The sequence below is a fragment of the Piliocolobus tephrosceles genome, chromosome 17, assembly GCF_002776525.5.
Source record: "Piliocolobus tephrosceles isolate RC106 chromosome 17, ASM277652v3, whole genome shotgun sequence".
In the NCBI taxonomy this organism is placed as follows: domain Eukaryota; kingdom Metazoa; phylum Chordata; class Mammalia; order Primates; family Cercopithecidae; genus Piliocolobus; species Piliocolobus tephrosceles.
Window position 1 is genome coordinate 41392408 of NC_045450.1, and position 19801 is coordinate 41412208.

Here is a 19801-nt window from a genome sequence, read left to right on the forward strand (position 1 = left end):
CCTCTGTCGCCCAGGCTGAAGTGCAGTGATGTGATCTTGGCTCACTGCAACCACCGCCTCCCTGATTCAAGCGATTCTCCTGCCTCAGCTTAATTTTATTGCTTGCAACCAGAGTCTGGACAGATATCCCTTTGGTGGGAAAGGTGTTGGTGGCATGAAGGGGCTTTCTCCATGGCATCACAGGGCCATCCACTGTGACCAAGCAAGACTGTCCTCACCTGACATGCAGGGCCTGAGACTCTGAGGGCGGAACTGGATGGGGAACTGGATATCATGTCTCCTCCTGGGGCAACATTCGTTCTTGCCTGGGCCTGTGAGACACGCCCTTGGGTGAGCAGGTAGGCATTTCCTGCCCGTGGGGCCTGCCACTCTCAGGCCTGGGAAAACTTACTTTCCTGGCAAGGATTCAAAGTTTGTAACAGTCCGAACTGACTCTTCAGTCTGGTGGATCACATGGGCTGAATCCCGGGTATGAATGAAAACGCCAAGGCCAGGCGCGGTGGCTCATACCTGTAATCCCAGCACTTTGGAAGGCCGAGGCAGGCAGACTACTTGAGGTCAGGAGTTCGAGATCAGCCTGGCCAACATGGTGAAACACTGTCTCTGCTAAAAATATAAAAATTAGCTGGGCGTGGTGGGATGTGGCTGTAATCCCAGCTACTACAGAGGCTGAGACAGGTGAATTGCTTGAAGCCAGGAGACAGAGGTTGCAGAGAGCCGAGATCATGCCACTGCACTCCAGCCTTGGTGACCTGGGTGAAACAGTGAGACTCTGATTCAAAAAAAGAAAAAGAAAAAGAAAAAGAAAAAGCCAAGCCAAAATCCCCAAGGCAAGCTCCCCTAGAGGGAAAGAGACCAAAGAGGGCATGTGTGCAGGGCCCTCAGCACCCCTGACTCCCCTTCAGCACACCCACCCCAGTATGGACCCTTGCTTCTCATGGAGGAGGGGATGATAAGAAAAGGCTTAGAGATGGGAAAGAGTCTTGTCTGATCAAGAGGGTTAAGGGACAAGGAAACAATGTGACTGGGGGTATTCATTTATTAATTCCTGGCTACTTCCACTGTGCTGGGCCTGTAACAAGGACTTATTAATAACAGCGAATAAGATAATCCTTGCCCTCCTGGGGTTCTCAGTCTATGGCATGAAGACAGGGGAGTCAAGAGCACAAATAAATTCAACATAGAGGGAAAGAAGGCAGTGTGGTATCAAACCAGCTCCCGTCACTTCCCACCACCGCATAAACTCCCACCATCCCCCCTGCTATGAGTCCAAATCACCACCTGCTTCTCCTGGATGACTGCTCCAGCTTCCAACCTGCTCTCCCTAGTCTGTCCTTGCTATCTGAAGCCTACTCTCAGCCCAGAAGCTAAGGGGATCTTCTGCTCCCCCTATGGGAAATTATCCTCCTTGAGGGCAAAGACCTACATAAATTATTTGGAATTCCTTTATACAGGAGGTTTTTTTCTTCTCCTTTATTTGTAGGAGCTTCACTGGTCCCTGTCTCACTTAGTGTGAAAGTCAGAGTCTTTACAATGGCCCTCAGGGCTGAAATAGAACCTATGGATCCATATCCTGTCTTGATACATTGGAATTTTAAATTTCTGCAGATCAGATGGGTCCAAAATGGTATCTCGTTGTGACTTTAATTTGCATTTTCCTGATCAATAATGATGTTTATTAGTGATCTTCATATATTTATTACCATTTATATAGTTCCTTTTCTGAGAAATGCCTGTCTATATCTTGTCTCATTCAAAAAAATTTACTAGGCCGGGCATGATGGCTCATGCCTGTAATGTCAGCATTTTCAGACTCCAAGATGGGCAGATCGCTTGCACTCAGGAGTTTGAGACCAGCCTGGGCAACATGGCAAAACCCTGTCTCTACAAAAAAATATAAGAACAACAAATTAGCCAGGTGTGGTGGCATGCACGTGTGGTCTCAGCTATTCGGGAGGCTGAGGTAGGAGGATTGTTTTAGCCCAGGAGTTTGAGGCTGTAGTGAGTCGTGAGGGTGTCACTGCACCCCAGCCTAGGTGACAGAGCAACAGAGCAAGACCTTGTCTCAAAAAATAAACAAATAAATAAATAAATAAAAATTACTAAAGTCCAATGCTGTTCAGATTTTCTCAATTTCTTGCCTAATGCCTATTTTCTGTTCCAGAGTCCCATCCAAGACACTACGTAGTTTGTGGGTCTCCATAGGCTCTTCTGGGCTGTGATCCTTTTGTCAGATTCTCCTTGCTTTGGTAACCTTCACAGTTTTGAGGAGTCCTGGGCAGATGCATTGTGGAATATCCCTCTGCTGGAATTTGTCTGATGTTTTCCTCATCCTTAGACTGGAATTAAAGGTTTCTGGGAAGAAGGCAACAGGGTCTTCCTCACCATGTAGTATCAGTGATATAATACTATCGATATGACTCACCACTATTGATGTTGACCATGATAACCTGGCTGAGCTAGTGTTTGTCTGGTGTCTCCATTGTGAAGTTACTCTTTTTTTTTTTTTCCTCCTCTTTCTGAAGGGGTGGCCTGCCCCTCCACACTTGTGGGTATTTCTCGTTAGGTGGAACGAGAGACTTGAGAAAAGAAATAAGACACAGAGACAAAGTATAGAGAAAGAAAAGCGGGACCCAGGGGACCGGCGCTCAGCTTACAGAGGACCCACACCGCCCCGTCTCTGAGTTCCCTTAGTATTTATTGATAATTATCTTTACCATCTAAAAGTTAAGGGAGTAAATCAGCAGTAAGACATATAGATAAAGATCTTTGTGACCTGAATAAGTTCAAGGAAAATGCTGTGCCTTGAGATGCATATGCAAACATCTCCATAAACCTTTTAGCAGTATTGCTCCAGCAAATCCCACCTTATTCCTAAAGGTGGTTTTCTCTTTGCTCAGTAAACAAAGCACACAATGGGTTTTACATGGAGATGTTCCATTGCCCAGGGACGGGCAGGAGACAAATGTTTTTCTCTTACTTGAGATTTAAGAGAATGGTGATGACCTTTAACCACAAGCAGCCTTTAGGCACTTGTTTAACAAAGCACATTCTGTACAGCCCAAAATCCTTTAAACCTTAAGTCACCACAGCAGGTATCTCTTGCTAGGACAAAGTTGGGGGTAGGGTCACAGATTAACAGCATCTCAAATACAGAACCAAATGGAGTCTCTTAAATCTACTTCTTTCTATATAGACACAGTAACAGGCTGACCTCTCTTTTCCCCACATCTTTCCATTTACATGCTGTATTCTTTGGAAGGAATGGGCTATGGGCTAGGCATGGTAGCTCATGTTGGTAATCCCAGCACTTTGGGAGGCCGAGGCAGGTAGGACCGCTTCAGCTCAGGAGTTCGAGTCCAGCCTGGACAACATAGCAAGACCTCGTCTCTAGTAAAAATAAAAATAAAAAAATTAGCCAGTTGTGGTGGCGCATACCCAAAGTCCCAGCTACTCAGGAGCCTGAAGTGGGAGAACTGCTTGAACCTGGGAGATCAATGCAGTAAGCCCTGATCACACCACTGCACTCCAGCCTGGGTGACAGAGTGAGACCCTGTCTCAAAAAAAAAAAAAAAAAAAAAAAAAAAGTCACTATGTACAGCCCACACTTAAGGAATGGGAAGTTATGCTCCTTGAGGGCAAGGACCTACATAAATTATTTGGAATTCCTTTATACATGAGATTTTTTTCTTCTCCTTTGTTTATACATTCAATTGTTTAGTTATATCAGAATGGATTCATGGATATGTATTCTATACTTCGGGTTATAATCCAGTATTAGTTTATTGTATTGCTCCAATTGTTCCAGCTTTGGCAACTGGGGGCTCTTTCAGGTGGCTCCTGTGTCCCTTTGACATATCCCTATCCTTGTGGACTATCTTTTTTTTTCAGTACTTCATTACTTTCTGTTTGCACCCATTTTTCTATGAGTTACTTGTATGACTCTTATTGCAACATAGATGTTCTTTATATATGTTTGAATTGCATCCCTTGCCTAACTGAGTCCTTTCATGGGCAAAACATCTTACTTTTATTTGTTTTTATTTTTACTTTTATTTTTTGAGATAGGCTATCACTCTGTCACCCAGGCTGGAGTGCAGTGATGCCATCAGGGCTCACTGTGATGGCAGCTGCCACCACTCCAGATGGCCTGCTATTGCCATCACACGGGCTGCACACTCCACAGATCAATCAGGAGCCCCACCCTCCTAGTTGGGGCTGCAGCCACCCAAATTGTGGCTACAAATCCAAGCCACCTTGTGTTCTTGGGGAGCCAGGAGCAGGCAGGAGTTCTGCCCCCCTGGATGGGGCTGCAGCCACCCAAGTTGTAGCTGTAGACTCAGGCATCCCTGCACTCCTGGGGAACCATGAAGGCCCCCCATGACCTCACAGGCTCAGAAGTGTCTGCTCCCACTGCCTGGCTGCAGTGAGCCATGATCATTGCCACTGTACTCCAGCCTGGTGACAGAGGGAGTACAAAATACAAAGCAAAACAAAATATAAAAACAAAAACAAAAAAATCCCAAAACACCCAAAAAAGCCAGAAAACCTAGAACGATTCTCTTTAAAGTCAGGAATGAGACAAAGATGCCCACTGTCACCTCCTATCCACATTCTGTTGGAGGTCCCAGCCAGAAGAATAAAAAAAGAAAAAGAAATTAGAAACATAAAGATTGAAAAGAGAGGAATAAAATGTCATTATTTGCAGGTAATGCATTCATTAACATAGAAAAACAAAAGAATATACATTTAACTTGTTAGGAGTAATAGGAGCGTTTAGTAAAGTGACTGCGTACCTCCAAGAGTCATACCAGGAGCAAACGACTAAGAAGTGCAATTAAAGAGTAAATACCATGTACAGCATTATCAGAAAATACCAACTGCCCAGGAATAAATCTAACAAATAATGTTCAAAATTGTTACAGGGAAAATTATAGAACTTTATTAAGAGATATTAAGACTTTCTAAACAAATGGAAAGATTTGGAAAGATAAACAGAGGCTCTGAAACCAGCCATTAGTGGCTCATGGGAGTCAATTGTTAAATTTTCACAAATTTTGCAAACCACTTTCAAACCCAACATTTACTAAAAATTATATAAACTTACAATTACATAAGTTATATTAAAAATAAAGGGAATAGGCCAGTGCAGTGGCTCACTCCTGTAATCTCAGCACTTTGGGAGGTTGAGGCAGGCAGATCATGAGGTCAGAAGTTCGAGACCAGCCTGGCCAATGGTGAGATCCCCGTCTCTACTAAAGATACAAAAAAAATTAGCCAGGCGTGGTGGTGCTTGCCTGTAATCCCAGCTACTCGAGAGGCTGAGGCAGCAGAATTGTTTGAACCCCGGAAGGCGGAGGTTGCAGTGAGCCGAGATCATACCACTGCACTCCAGCTTGGGCGACGGAGCAAGATTCCATCTTGGAAAAAAACAAAATAAATAAAATAAAATAAAGGGAATAAATATTCAAAACTCATCAGTTCTTAATTGCTATTGCTAAAATATTATATTTTATTATTATGCAGGCCAGAAGTCTGCATAACATTTCTGTAAAGGGCCAGGGGGTAATTATTTTAGGCCTTGTGGGCATATACAATATGTGTTGCATATTTTCTTTTTTCTTCTCTTCCTTCCCCTCCTCCTCCTCCTCCTCCTTCTCTTAAAAAAAAAAAAAAAATTGAAAATGTGAAACCATTCTTAGACCACTCAAATCTTACAATTTTTTAGGACAAGCCAGAAATCCAGATTTTTATGTAAAATATCCAAGTTTTAAAAAGATTGTGTGGATCCCTGAAAATATTATGCCACCTAAAATTAGCCAGACATAAAAGGACAAATATTTTATGATTCCACTTACATGAGGTGCCTAAGGGAGGCAAATTCATAGAGATAGAAAACAGAGTAGAGGTTACAAGGGGCTAGTGGGAAAGGGAATGTGGAGTTATGTTTAATGGTGCAGAGTTTCTGCTTGAGATGATGCAAATGTTCTGGAAATGGATGGTGGTGATGGTTATACAACATTGTAAATGTACTTAATGCCACTGAGTTATAGACCTAAAAATGGTTACTATATGCATATTTTACTGCAGTAAAAAATTGCATTAAAAGAAGAGTCAGTTCTAGGAGTTTAAACTAAAAAAAAAAAAAAAAAAGAAGATAAGACAAAAGAGGCTCACCTCAATCTCAACACTTTGGGAGGCCAAGGTGGGAGGATTGCTTGAGCTCAGGAGTTTGAGACCAGCCTGCGCAACAGAGTGAGACCCCATCTCTTAAAAAAAAAAAAAAAAATTAGCTGGTCATGGTGCCTGCACCTGGAGTCCCTGCTACTTGGAAGCCAAGGCTCAGGACTGCTTGAGTCTGCAAGGTTAAGACTGTAGGGGCCTGTGACTGTGCTATTGCACTCCAGCCTGGGCTAAAGAGTGAGACCCTGTCTCAGTAAGTAAATAAAATAAAGTAAAAGAAAAGAAAAAGAAAAGAAAAGAAAGAAAAAGATTGTGTGGACCAAAGAGGGCCAGGTTTGGACAATTTGCAGCTTCTGGTTGGAACATCCCTGTCTGAAATACTAATTCTCATCTATTTCCTCTCCACCCAGCAAAATTCTGCTGATCCTTCAAGGACTGGCCCAAATGTCACCCCTTTTTATTCCCCACAGCTGGAGGTCTGGCAAGAGTGGGTCTGCTTTTTTTTTTTTTTTTTTTAATTTAGATAGAGTCTCACTCTGTCACCCAGGCTCTGGAGCGCAGTGGCATGATCTTGGCTCACTGCAACCTCTGCCTCCTGGGTTCAAGTGATTCTCCTGCCTCAGCCTCCGGAGTAGCTGGGATTACAGGAGCCCACCACCACGCCCAGCTCATTTTTTGTGTTTTAAGTAGAGACAAGGTTTCATCACATTGGCCAGGCTGGTCTCAAACTCCTGAGCTCAGGCGATCCACTTACCTGGGCCTCCCAAAGTGCTGGGATTACAGGCATGAGCCACTGCGACTGGCCTGTGGGCCCACTTTTATACATGGCAGCAACAAGCTGAGCTAAGTGGTGGTTCTTTTAGAGCCGCATTCTCCAACTTGCCCCAGTCCTCACCACTCCCCATTCCATCTCCTACCTGTCTGCTTCATCTCTTTATATTACGTCCCTGGCCCTGTAGGCATCTGAAATTTCAATTCCTGCAGACTGTCAGTTCCTTGAGGACAGCGATAATATCTTCCCAGACGTCATGGGTGATTCCCCCTGCTACATCCTAGACCAGGGCCTGGGCTACAGAGAGAAGAGACACAGGAAGCTCAGGTTTCACATTATGAGAGCAGGACTTTGTTGGTTTAGCCCAGGTTGTCTCAGCCTTTTCATATAGGTTCAGATCATCCTTTGCTGTAGGCCTTCCTGTGCATTGCAGGATGTCTAGCATTATCCTTGGCCTCAACCTACTAGATGCCAGTAGTATTATATACCCCTAATTGTGACAACTAAAATATTCCTAGATTATGCCAAATGCTCCTGGGAAGCAAAATAACACCATTGCCAGTTGAGAACTGGTTTAATTCATTGATCAGTTTATCAAGTAAATACTTTCTTAAAATTAAGATCCTAGATAAAGGCAGGGGGATTCTAGGCAGGTTGAAAGCTGGGTATATTAAAAAAAAAAAAATCAGTAACACAAGTCAGCCATGGTTACCAAGAAAGTGCTCCCCTGCCCACTGTCACAGATTCCCCGCCCTTCTGTTCACTTGCGCAAAGCCTAGAGTACGTTTTCAAAAGGCACTGACTTTGCTTACTGGACGTTTGCTGTCCCCTGGTGGTCATTTCTCTTTATTGCAAGCTGATGGAAATCCCAGTTCAGTGTCACTAGTCAACCCAACCAGCACATCAAAAGGTTAAGACGATGTTGAAACCCTGTCTCTACTAAAAATAGAAAAATTAGCTGGGCGTGGTGGCACATGCCTGTACTTGCAGTACTTGGGAGGTCGAGGCACGAGAATCAATTCAACCTGGTAGGTCGAGGCTGCAGTGAGCCGAGATTGCGCCGCTGCATTCCAGCCTGGGTGACAATGTCAGACCCTGTCTCAAAAAAAAAAAAAAAAGGTTAAGACTGACTGTCAGACTTGCTTTCCTTAGATTCTAGAAAGAAGCCCTGGGGCTTACAGCTCAGATCATGTGAGAGGTGCACACACAGGCCCTTGAGAAAATCGTCTGGAGTCAGCAAGAGCTGGAATAAGCAGTGACCTGCCCATTTTCCTTGGGCCTACCTTAGTTTGAATGTTTAGGACACCAGCTCTGCCCCTACCTTTCCTACTGCTAAAGGTTCCACTTGAAATGCATTTATAATTTATGATCCAGTGCATCTGAATTCTTTCTGTAAGTATATTTTTGATAATTTTGTATACTTGGAGATAATTAGACACACTCAGAGTGCCATAAGAGAGGAACATCTTATACATCAAAGCAGCGTTTTCCAAATTTGTCTGATCATTAGAAATAGACAAATTAATGCATGGAACCTTCCAGCACATTGTTAGGAGCAAGGCCCTCTGGGAATCCTGTGTCGTGGGGTGTCAGAGCTGTTGCTATAGTGACTCAGTGAGCTGGGTGACCTTGAGGGTGAGGAGTCTTCCTGACCCTCAGTTTCCAGGCTTGAGCCACCTCCCTGTCCATCTGGGCCCAGATAAAATGGTTATTTGAGGTTTAGACTTGGGCAGAAGTCAAGTTCTTTAGCTGTTTTTAAATTGAACAATACAGATGCTCCTTGACTTAAGGGGGCAGGAGGGTGCTACATCCTGATAAGCCCATCATAAGTTGAAAATATTTTAAGTTGAAAATGCATTTAATACTCCTAGCCTACTGAACATCATAGCTTAGCCTAGCCCACCTTAAACATGCTCAGAGCACTTACATTACCCTACAATTGGGCAAAATCATTGAACACAAAACCTATTTTATAAGAAGGTATCACACATCTCATGTCGTTTATTGAATACTGCACGGTAAGTGAAAAGGTGAATGGCTGTATGGGTATTTGAAGCACAGTTTCTACTGAATGTGTTTGCACCATTTTAAGTCAAGAAATCCGAAGGCAAACCATCGTAAATTGGATATTAAATAGCAGTAACAATGAAGTTTCAAGAGGTTAGGAGATGCTTCAGGCGATTGCAGCCAGAACTCAGGCTCATGCCTGTAATCCCAGCACTTTGGGAGGCTGAGGCAGGTAGATAATCTGAGGCCAGGACTTTCAGAGTAGCCTGGCCAACATGGTGAAACCCCATCTCTACTAAAAGTACGAAAATTAGTCCTGGTGGTGCAGGCCTGTAGTCCCAGCTACTTGGGAGGCTGACGCAGGAGAATCGCTTGAGCCTAGGAGGCAGAGGTTGCAGTGAGCCGAGATGGCACCACTGCACTCCAGCCTAGGCAAGAGAGCGAGACTCTATCTCAAAAATTAAATAAAAATAAATAAATAAATACATAAATGGCAGGGTGTATACTTAAGAAATAAGTCACACTCTGGACATGGTGGCTCACACTTATAATCCCAGCACTTTGGGAAGCTAAGACGGGAAGATTGCTTGAGCCCAGGAGTTTGAAACCAGCCTGGGGGACATAGCAAGATCTCGTCTCTACAAAAGAAAAATTAAAAAAATTAGCCAGGCATGTTAGCATGTGCTTGTGGTCCCACCTACTAAGGAGGCCAAGGCAGGAGGATCACTTAAGCCTAGGAGGTCGAGGCTGCATTGAACCGTGATTATGCCATTGTACTCCAGCCTAAGCAACAGGGCACGACCCTTTCTCAAAAAAACAAAAAACAAAAACTAAACAAAAAAAGTCAGACAAGGCAAACTTGCAAATTAAATATCTTCCTCTTTGGAAATAGGGTTTGAAGGAAAACAATTTTAAGTTGACATATATTATGTCATTATAGGAAAAGATGCTTTATAATGATGCATTAAAACATTTGATCTTTTTGACTTAGCATATGAAGCAATATAATGATCTCACATCTTGGTTTTATAGGCCCAGAGGAGATCTGACCTATATTTTCCCTTCTTATTACCTTAAAGATTTATTCAGTCAAGGAAGGAATAAGAACAGCAAAGGGTAATTGTGAAGTAATCGTCCTGAACTTCAGAATAACCACACTGGCAGATGAGTGCCAAGAAATGAACCGTGATTGCTGCTGTGGCTCTAATAAAAACAAGAATTTCACCCTCAATGGTTCTGGGGTGTGAGGTTCTGGAGTCAGTGTCGGACATGGCATCTGAAGGCCTGGGGTCAAGTCCTGTCTCTGCCATTTACTGGCCATGTCACTGTGGGCCGCTAACTTATTTTGCTATATCTCAGTGCCCAGAACAATGCCTGGCACACAATAGGTACTTAGTGAGAAAGAACAGGTGAGCAAGAAGCTGGGGTGGCAATGCACCTTTGGGGGTACTGGGGGTGGGAGGAAGGGTCAGAAGACCCCTGGGATGCACAAGGAGGCCCCAAGTGGGGAAGGAAAGGCACATGTGAAAGACTCCTCTTCTCTGTTGAAGGTCTCTGAATAATATAAATTTCGCCAACTGTAATTGATGCCCAGGGGCCAGGCTCAGGGTGGACAGTGGGGTTGGGGGTGCTGCCAGGAGGTCAGAGGCCAGCAGGGAGGGCCTGGCCTGGGCATGGAAGCCTACACATCCATCCAGTGTGGGCCTGTGGGGTTTGTGCCTGCTATGGGGGTCTTATCCAAGGCTCAGAGAGCACTGAGGAAAGAGCAGCCTCTTTTTGGAGGGAGGGGCTGGGGATCAGGAATCCTTGCATGGGGAGGCCGTGAGCAGGGAGAATGAACTGAACGCACCCAGGAGGTGAAAGTAGGGGCATATCTTGGTACAATAATGATACTTTAGTTTCTTTTTTCTTTCTTCTCCCTTCCTCCCTCCCCCAACCTTGATTGCTGAAGTCATATATGCTTGCAGTAGAAAATTCATAAATTATAGAAAAGAACTAAGAAACTCTTACCACCCAGAGATGATTCTTGCAAACACTTTAGTCTATATCTATGTAGTCTTTGGCATTATTACTTTTTAATTATGCATGATAGACAGATACATTCTTCTTGTAAAAATTTAAAACATAACAGATAAGTCTTAAGTCTCAGTCGTCAGCCAGCCCCACTCCTGGTTCTTTCCCTTCAGCCCTTGTCACCTCTCAGATCAGATAGCCACTTCTTCAGGGTAAGAAATAGCACTCTGGACTATTCTTTATATACATAGAAATATAGAGACTTTTCTTTTCTTTCTTTCTTTCTTTTTTTTTTTTTGAGACGGAGTCTTGCTCTGTCACCCAGGCTGGAGTACATTGGCACAATCTCGGTTCACTGCAACCTCTGCCTCCCAGATTCAAGCAATTCTCCTGTGATTCTCCTGCCTCAGCCTCCTGAGTAGCTGGGACTACAGTCAGACACCACCACACCTGGCTAATTTTTGTATTTTTGGTAGAGGCAGGGTTTCACCATGTTGGCCAGGCTGGTCTTGAACTCCTGACCTCAAGCAATCCACCTGCCTCAGCCTCCCAAAATGCTGGGATTACAGGTGTGAGCCACCACACCTGGCCCCTGTTTTTCTTTATTTTCTTTCTTTCTTTCTTTTTTTTTTTTTTTATAGACAGGGTCTTGCTCTGTCCCCCAGGCTGGAGTGTAGTGGCACTGTCATAGCACCCTGCAGGCTGGAACTCCTGGACTCAAGTGATCCTCCCACCTCAGCTACCCAAGTAGCTGGGACGACAGGCAATAGCTACTACATCTGGCTAATTTTTTTATTTTTATTTTTTGTTGAACAGGTGTCTCACCATGTTGTCCAGGCTGATCTCAAACTCCTGACCTCAAGTGATCCTCCCATCTTGGCATCCCAAAGTGCTGGGATTACAGGCATGAGCCAGCCTCTCAAGTAGCTGGGTCTACAGGCATGCACCACTGAGCCCGGCTTAATATGGTACAGTTTTAAACGCCATTTTCCTATTAACGGACATTTAGGCTGAACCTATCTCCTTTCCCATGTGGATTTCTCTATCTAGAAGTGGAATTGCTGGGTCAATGGGAAAGTACATTTCAATTTCTTTTATTTTCTTTTTCCCTAAGCTTTGGGGTCTTGTTCTGTTATCCAGGCTGGGGCACAGTGGTGCAATCATGGCTCACGGAAGCCTTGAACTCCTGGGCTCAAGCCATCTTCCCATTCAGCCTCCTCAGTTGCTGGGATTACAGGTGTGAGTTGCAGCATCCAGCTTTCAATTTCTTAATATTTAAAAAAATCCACATACATATAGACTTACTATGTTATATATTAGCCAGTTTTTTCACCTAACTATACAGTGTGAGCTATTTCTAAATACCATTCAATATGCTACAGCAATTTCTCCATCCATTTGTAATATACATTTTATTATGGAAAATTTCAAACATATACAAAGGTAGAGAGAATAGTAAAATGAACCCCCATATACCCTTTCCTTGAGCTTCAATAAATATCAACTTTTTTAATACTTCATACAGCACCATTAATGATGGCATAATATATATCACAAGCATGTTTTATAATATATTGAGTCTGTTCCTTACTGTTGGAAAGTTGAGATTGTTTAATTTGTCACTATGACATGTAGGATTTAAATGCCTCACCTTTGGTAATGGAAGCATGGGAGTGTTTTGCCCTGGTCTCCACTTAGCCTACTGCTGCCTCTTTTCTGCCCACAGACACCCTCTCTCCTACTGTAGTGTTGTAAGGAGCTGTCTTACGTCCAAGTTTCTCAGATGCAGAGCTGGAGACAGGGATTCAGATGCATGTTACCATGGTCAACGACTGCCTGGGGGCTAGCTGGGCACGTTGGCTCACGTCTGTAATCCCAGCACTTTGGGAGTCCGAGGCGGGCAGATCACTTGAGGTCAGGAGTTTGAGACCAGCCTGGCCAATGTGGTAAAACCCCATCTCTACTAAAAATACAAAAACTAGCCGGGCGTGGTGGTGGATGCCTGTCATCCCAGCTACTCAGGAGGCTGAGGCAGGAGAATTGCTTGAACTTGGGAGGCAGAGGTTGCAGTGAGCTGAGCGGCACCACTGAATTCCAGCCTGGGTAACAGAGCGAGACTCTGTCTCAAAACAAACAAACAAACAAACAACTGGCTGCCTGGGAGCAGTGTCACAGGTGATGAAGGAATTTACCAAGACAGTTGTGGGGAAAGAAAGGTAGATTTATTAGAGAAAAGCGGGAGATGTGTTGCAAGGGAGCAACGAGCAACACAGCAGAGGGAATGCTGTCTGCAAAAAGGCAGGGGCTGCAGCGGACTTTATGAGGTCATGCTGCCTGGGCTAAAGGCTTGCAGACAGGAAGCTTGGGGGCAGGTGGGCAGTGAGTTGAATTCTTGCAACAGGATGTTTGGGTGCTAGTGAGTTGTTTGCGGTTGACCCTATTTCTCAGAACATTCACTCCCCTCTATCCCTGTGTCTGTTCTTGCCAGCTAAGCTCATTTCTAATTTTCTTAAAAGAAAAAAGCTTTTCTTAAAAGCTCCTTAGGGCCCCACAGGCGTGACTTATTAGAGGAGCAAAGGAAGCTGAATGTGGAAGGGGAAAGCCTCAACCTGATCCAGAGTGCTCTAGAACAAATTCCTCCCACTGAACTGCCCTGCGGTGGGGCAAGGGGGTGAGCGCTTGTTCTGTTGTCAGTCACCATTTGCCCCTTGGGTGGGGTGTAACCTGCCAGGCATCCTCAAGGGATGCACTGGCAGCAGCAGGAGGATGGTGACAGCTGGTGGAGGGATCTGGAGCACCCACACGCCCACATGCTGCACGGTGAGACCCTGACTGACACCTATTTACAAGCAAGGCTTATAAAGAAGCATCTGGGGGGTGCGAGGTGAAGGCAAATCTTCAGAGCTCTTGGATCAAACTGGGAGATTTGGGGTTGGAGAAGCAGGCAGCAGGAAATGAATCTGCCTTCTGTTCATATCTGGCTGCAAAGCCCACCAATGCCCAAGCTCAGGCTGCAGCTTGATGTGGAATGAGATGGAAGATCGGGCCGCATGATAGCCCAAATGGAATTATAAAAAGAAACAACAAAACCAGTCAGTAGAAAGGTGGCTGGAGACAAGGGGAAAGGTGGAGGGGAGATAACCCTGAACTTTGGCAGACGTGTAGGCTTTTGGACAAAACAACGGAGAGACCTGGCAGAGGATCGTTCGAGTCTGAGACGGAGCTCCCGTTTGTTAGGAGATGGGGGCATGCAGGCAGGAGAGCAGTCTCAGAAAACCCTGGCTCAAGGTGCAGGGGAGAGTGGGTTCACAGAGGGCTAAGCGCTCTCATCCTTCAAAGGCCTGGGCCTCTGAAGGTCACTGGCCTGCTGCCCATCCTGGTGCAGATTACCCAGGAGGGAGAGAAGAGCAGACATTGCCATCGCCCCGGGCTGCAGCACACCCACAGACATGTTTTATTTTTCTGCAACATGGGCTACAAAAATCAAAATCTTAAAAAACCTAGATCTTCTGGAGCCCTGGGCCATTGTTTCTGCATGGTCCCAAGCACACATCTAAGTAATGGCCACCCCCTTTAAAGCAGTCCTGCCACAGGCCACACCATTCCCTAATGCATCACACCTGCTGCTTTAATCGTTTACAAGACCAGGTTGGCCCTGCAGGCGGTTGTGGCTTCCCACTCACCAAGGCTTTGAGAAGTCCAACCTCAATCATCTTGTTTTAATCTTCTATCATCTTTTGAGTTTCCATCCTCTACCTCCAGCTACAGGGATGAGTCCAATGTTCAGAAAAGTGAGGGTGTCAGGGGGCAGTGGAGGGGGAAGGCCAGCCCAGAGAGTAAGGACCTGAAACTGTCTAGGTTAAAATCCTGGCTCTGCTACTAGTTGTGTGAGGTAGGCAAGTTGCTTAACTTCCCTGGATTTTTAGTTTTCTCATCCATAAAATGGGAATAATGAAATGAGTAAATACATGTAAAACTTAGCATTGATGAAGTGCTCACTAGTGAGTGTCACACATGACTGTGATTACTAGCCCGGACACTGTTGTCACCAGGTATCCTGCTGTACAAACAAGGCTGCTTTGGGGCTGTGCTTCCACTGGCCATTGGCCGTAGCTGCTCTCAGCAGGCCACAAAGATGCCCTCCCAGCCACCCTCACCACTGACCACAAGCCTCCACAATGGAACTCTGTCTACTCCCCCAAGACCCCAGTAATAGGCACCAGTGTCCCCAGACATTCTGGTACCAGCTGTATCTGAGAGCCTCCTTCAGGGCAGTGTGCAGCAGACCCAAGACCCTGTGGTCCTCCAGATTTTAGGGAACCATTCCCTTCAGAGCCACACTCCTCCACCCCTTCCTCCCCAGCGTGAGCAACCCCTGTCCATTCTGTCTACTTACATCAAAATTCCCCAGGGAAGGAGGGTTAATAAAAGTGCCCCAAAATGTCAATTCCCCCATCTCATCAGTCACCATCTCTGAGCTCAGGGCTAACAATTTATATACACACACATACACACACACAGAATTTTTTTTTTTTAGATGGAGTCTCGCTCTGTCACCCAGGCTGAAGTGCGGTGGCATGATCTTGGCTTACTGCAACTCTGCCTCCCGGGTTCAAGCAATTCTCCTGCCTCAGCCTCCCAAGTAGCTGGGACTATAATAGCATGCCACCACACCTGGCTAGTTTTTTGTATTTTTAGTAGAGACAGGGTTTCGTCATGTTGGTCGGGCTGGTCTCCAACTCCTGTCCTCAAGTGATCTGCTCCCTCGGCCTCCCAAAGTGCTGGGATTACAGGCGTGAGCCACTGCACCCGCATACACAGATATTTGGGGGTAAAATTACAGTAACATTTGATAAAATGCAGAAATATATGCATATATAGATATATAGATAGATATAGATAGATACAGATAGATACAGATACAGATATAGATAGATATATACAGATGTATATATACACACACATATATACACACACACATATATATTTTATATATATATATATTTTTTTTTTTTCGAGGTGGAGTCTCACCCTGTCACCCAGGCTGGAGTGCAGTGGCGCAATCTCAGCTCACTACAACTTCGCCCTCCCGGGTTCAAGCAATTCTTCTTCCTCAGCCTCCTGAGTAGCTGGGATTACAAGTGCGCACCACCACTCCTGGCTAGTTTTTGTATTTTTAGTAGAGATGGGGTTTCACCATATTTGCCAGGCTGGTCTTGAACTCCTGACCTCAGGTGATCCACCCGCCTAAGCCTCCCAAAGTGCTGGGATTACAGGTGTTAGCCACCACGCCCGACTAAAATGCACAAATCTTAATGGCACAGTTTGACTAGTTTTGACAAACGTATACCACCATGTAACCCATACCTCATTCAAGATCCAGAACATGTCATCACCCTAGAAAGTTCCCTCATCCCCCCGCCAGTCAATAACCCACCCCTCCCTGACCAGAAAGCACTGTTGTGATTTCTATCCCATATTAGTTTTACCTGTTCCTGAACTTCATGTAAATGGAATCAGAGAGTGTGTACACTTTTGTTCTGGTTTCTTTTACTCAGCCCAATGTTTTTGAAATCCATCCATATGGTTGTATGTGTCACGAGTTTGTTCTTTCGTATCTCTAAGTAGTGTTACATTGTATGCATGTATCACAGTTTGTTGATCCATTCTTCTTTCATGGACATTTAGGTTGTTTCCAGTTTGGGGATATTATGAATAAAGCTGCTATAAGCATTCTTGTGCAAGTCATTTTGTGGACTTGTGCTTTTATTTCTCCTGGATAGACACCAAGAAGTGGAATTGCTGGGGCCCTATTAGAATCTGCCAAACAGTATTCTTTTTTCTTTTTCTTTCTTTCTTTTTTTTTTTTTTTTTTTTTTTGAGATGGAGGCTTGCTCTGTCGCCAGGCTGGAGTGCAATGGTGTGATCTCGACTCATTGCAACCTCCACCTCCTGAGTTCAAATGATTCTTCTGCCTCAGCCTCCTGAGTAGCTGGGATTACAGGCATGTGCCACCATGTCCAGCTAATTTTTGTATTTTTGGTAGAGACAGGGTTTCACCATGTTGGCCAAGATGGTCTCGATCTCTTGACCTCATGGTCTGCCTGCTTCAGCCTCCCAAAGTGCAGGGATTACAGGCGTGACCCACCCTGCCCGGCCTATTCTAAAGTGGTTATAGTATTTTACACCCCCACGGGCAGAATATGGGTGGTCCAGTAGCTTCACATTCCCGCCAACACTTGCTATTGTCAGGCTTTTAAATTGTGGCCATTCTACTGGGTGTGAAGTGTTATTCACTGTGTCACTTAGATTTCCCTGATGACTACTGATGTGGACTATTTTTTCATGTGTTCATTGGTATTTTTGTATTGTATTTTATGAAGTGCCTGTTCAAATCTTTTGCCCATTAAAAAAGTCAGGTTGTCTTTTTAATTATTAATTTGCAGGAGTTCTTTGTATATTTTGGATACCTGTCCTTTGTCATATATGTGTGTTGAGAAGATGTCCTTTTAGTCTATGTCTTGCCTTTTCATTTTCTTCAGCTTATGAGACCAACATGCTGCTTGTTGCACCAAGAAAGCTGCCACTTTTCATTTTCTTTTTTTTTTTTTTAGATGGAGTCTCACTCTGTCGCCCAGGCTGGACTGCAGTGGCGTGATCTCAGCACACTGCAACCTCTGCCTCCCAGTTTCAAGCCATCCTTCTGCCTCAGCCTCCTGAGTAGCTGGGATTACAGGCACGCACCACAGCGTCTGGCTAATTTTTGTATTTTTAGTAGAGGCGGGGTTTCACCATCTTGGCCAGGTTGGTCATGAACTCCTGACCTCAAGTGATCCGCCTGCCTCGGCCTCCCAAAGTGCTGGGATTACAGGCGTGAGCTACAGCACTCGGCCACACTTTTCATTTTCTTAATGGTATCTTTTGATTATCAGAAGTTTTCATTTTTCCTGAGGACCAGTTTATCATTTTGTCTCTTTTGTTTAGTGCTAGTTTTCTAAGAATATTTGCCTACTGACAATTTATATTTTTAACAAACTTCTCAAGTAATTCCGTTATGCACTAAAATTTGAGGGCCATTGGTCTCAGATAATGAAGCACTACTGGATTTTTTTTTTTTTTGCCCTGGTTGACACCATTTCCCCTAACATACATGCCTTTGAGTGCGTGCGCATACACACACACACACACACACACACACCTGCCATATAGAACAAGAAACCCAGAATTTAAGAACCCAAGAAATTGTGGGTTAGAGACAGTGGGTTTGCCCTAGTATCTATCCCCTCTTCCTCTTAGTAATAAGAACCTGACAAGTGTCTGGGACACAGACATACAGCAAAAACTACATTTCCTAGACTATCTGGCAGCCAAGAGTGGCCATGTGACTGTTTTGTCCGATGATTTGTAAGTGGAAGTGGATGTAAAACTTTAGGAATGTATCCTTGAAAGGGATGAGGCGCCCCTTCTGGTCCCTGTCCTCTTTCCTAACGGCTGGAACAAGAGCATAATGGCTGGAGCTCCAGCAACCATCTTGGAGACTGAGGCAGGATGCTAAGAATGGGGGAGCAGCAATGTAGATGGCTGGGTTCTTGATGACTGAAGCCACCACCTGGCCTAGATAGCTTCTCTTCAGACTTCTCTCATGTGACAAAAATAATGTCTTATCTTGTTCAAGCCACTAAGTTTCGGCATTGTTGTCATCATTGTTTTTTGTTTCTTTACATAGCTGAATTGAAGTCTAATTTCTACACCTGGCTGCTATTCCTGTGAGGGGATAGGGAAAATCAACTTTTTGGTTTTTGTTAATGGATGCTTAGCCTGTTTGTGCTGCTATGACTGCATACCACAAACAGTGTCATTTATAAATAAGAGAACTTTATTTCTTACAGTTCTGGAGTGGTTGGGAAGACAGAGATTAACGTGCTAACAGGTTCAGTGTTTGGTGAAGGTTTGGTTTCTGCTCCAAGATGGCACCTTGGACACTGTTTTCCTCACATGGCAGAATGTAGAAGGGCAAGACAAAAACAAGCCAAAAAGGCCTAACTAGTTCCCTACAGCCTCTATAAATGTCATTGTTGTCAACAGGTGTAACGAAACAATGGGCTAAGCCATGCCCAGCCAAATCCACAGCATAGAAGTTATTCCTGTTCTGTTCGGATTGTTGTACTTCTTTTATTCATCGCACACGTGTAGTAATGGTTTATTCTACACAGGGCTTTGCTTGAAGTGAACTATTTTCATTTTATTTGTGGTAATTAATTTCAGGAAAAACAAAATAGAGAAGTTGATTTTTGCCAGGATAGATTTTCAAAAAACACCAGAGAAATTGATCATTTAAAAAATTAAGACCATAGCCGGGCACGGTGGCTCAGGCCTGCAATCCCAGCACTTTGGGAGACCAAGGCAGGCAAATCATGAGGTCGGGTGTTCGAGACTAGCCTGGCCAACATGGTGAAACCCTGTCTCTATTAAAAATACAAAAAATTAGCTGGACATGGTGGTGCACGCCTGTAATCTCAGCTACTCAGGAGGCTGAGGCAGGAAAATCTCTTGAACACGAGAGGCAGAGGTTGGAGCGAGCCGAGATCGTGCCACTGCACTCAAGCCCAGGCAACAGTGTGAGACTCTGTCTCAAAAAAAAAAAAAAAAAAAATTAAGACCATACTGAATAAAAACTCTTCCTTCACACCTCTGAATTTTTCTCTTTTTTTGAGACAGTGTCTCCCTCTGTCGCCCAGGCTGGAGTCCAGTGGCACAATCTCAGCTCACTGCAGCCCCAACTTCCTTGGGCCATGGAATCTTCCTGCTTGAGCCTCCCATGTAGCC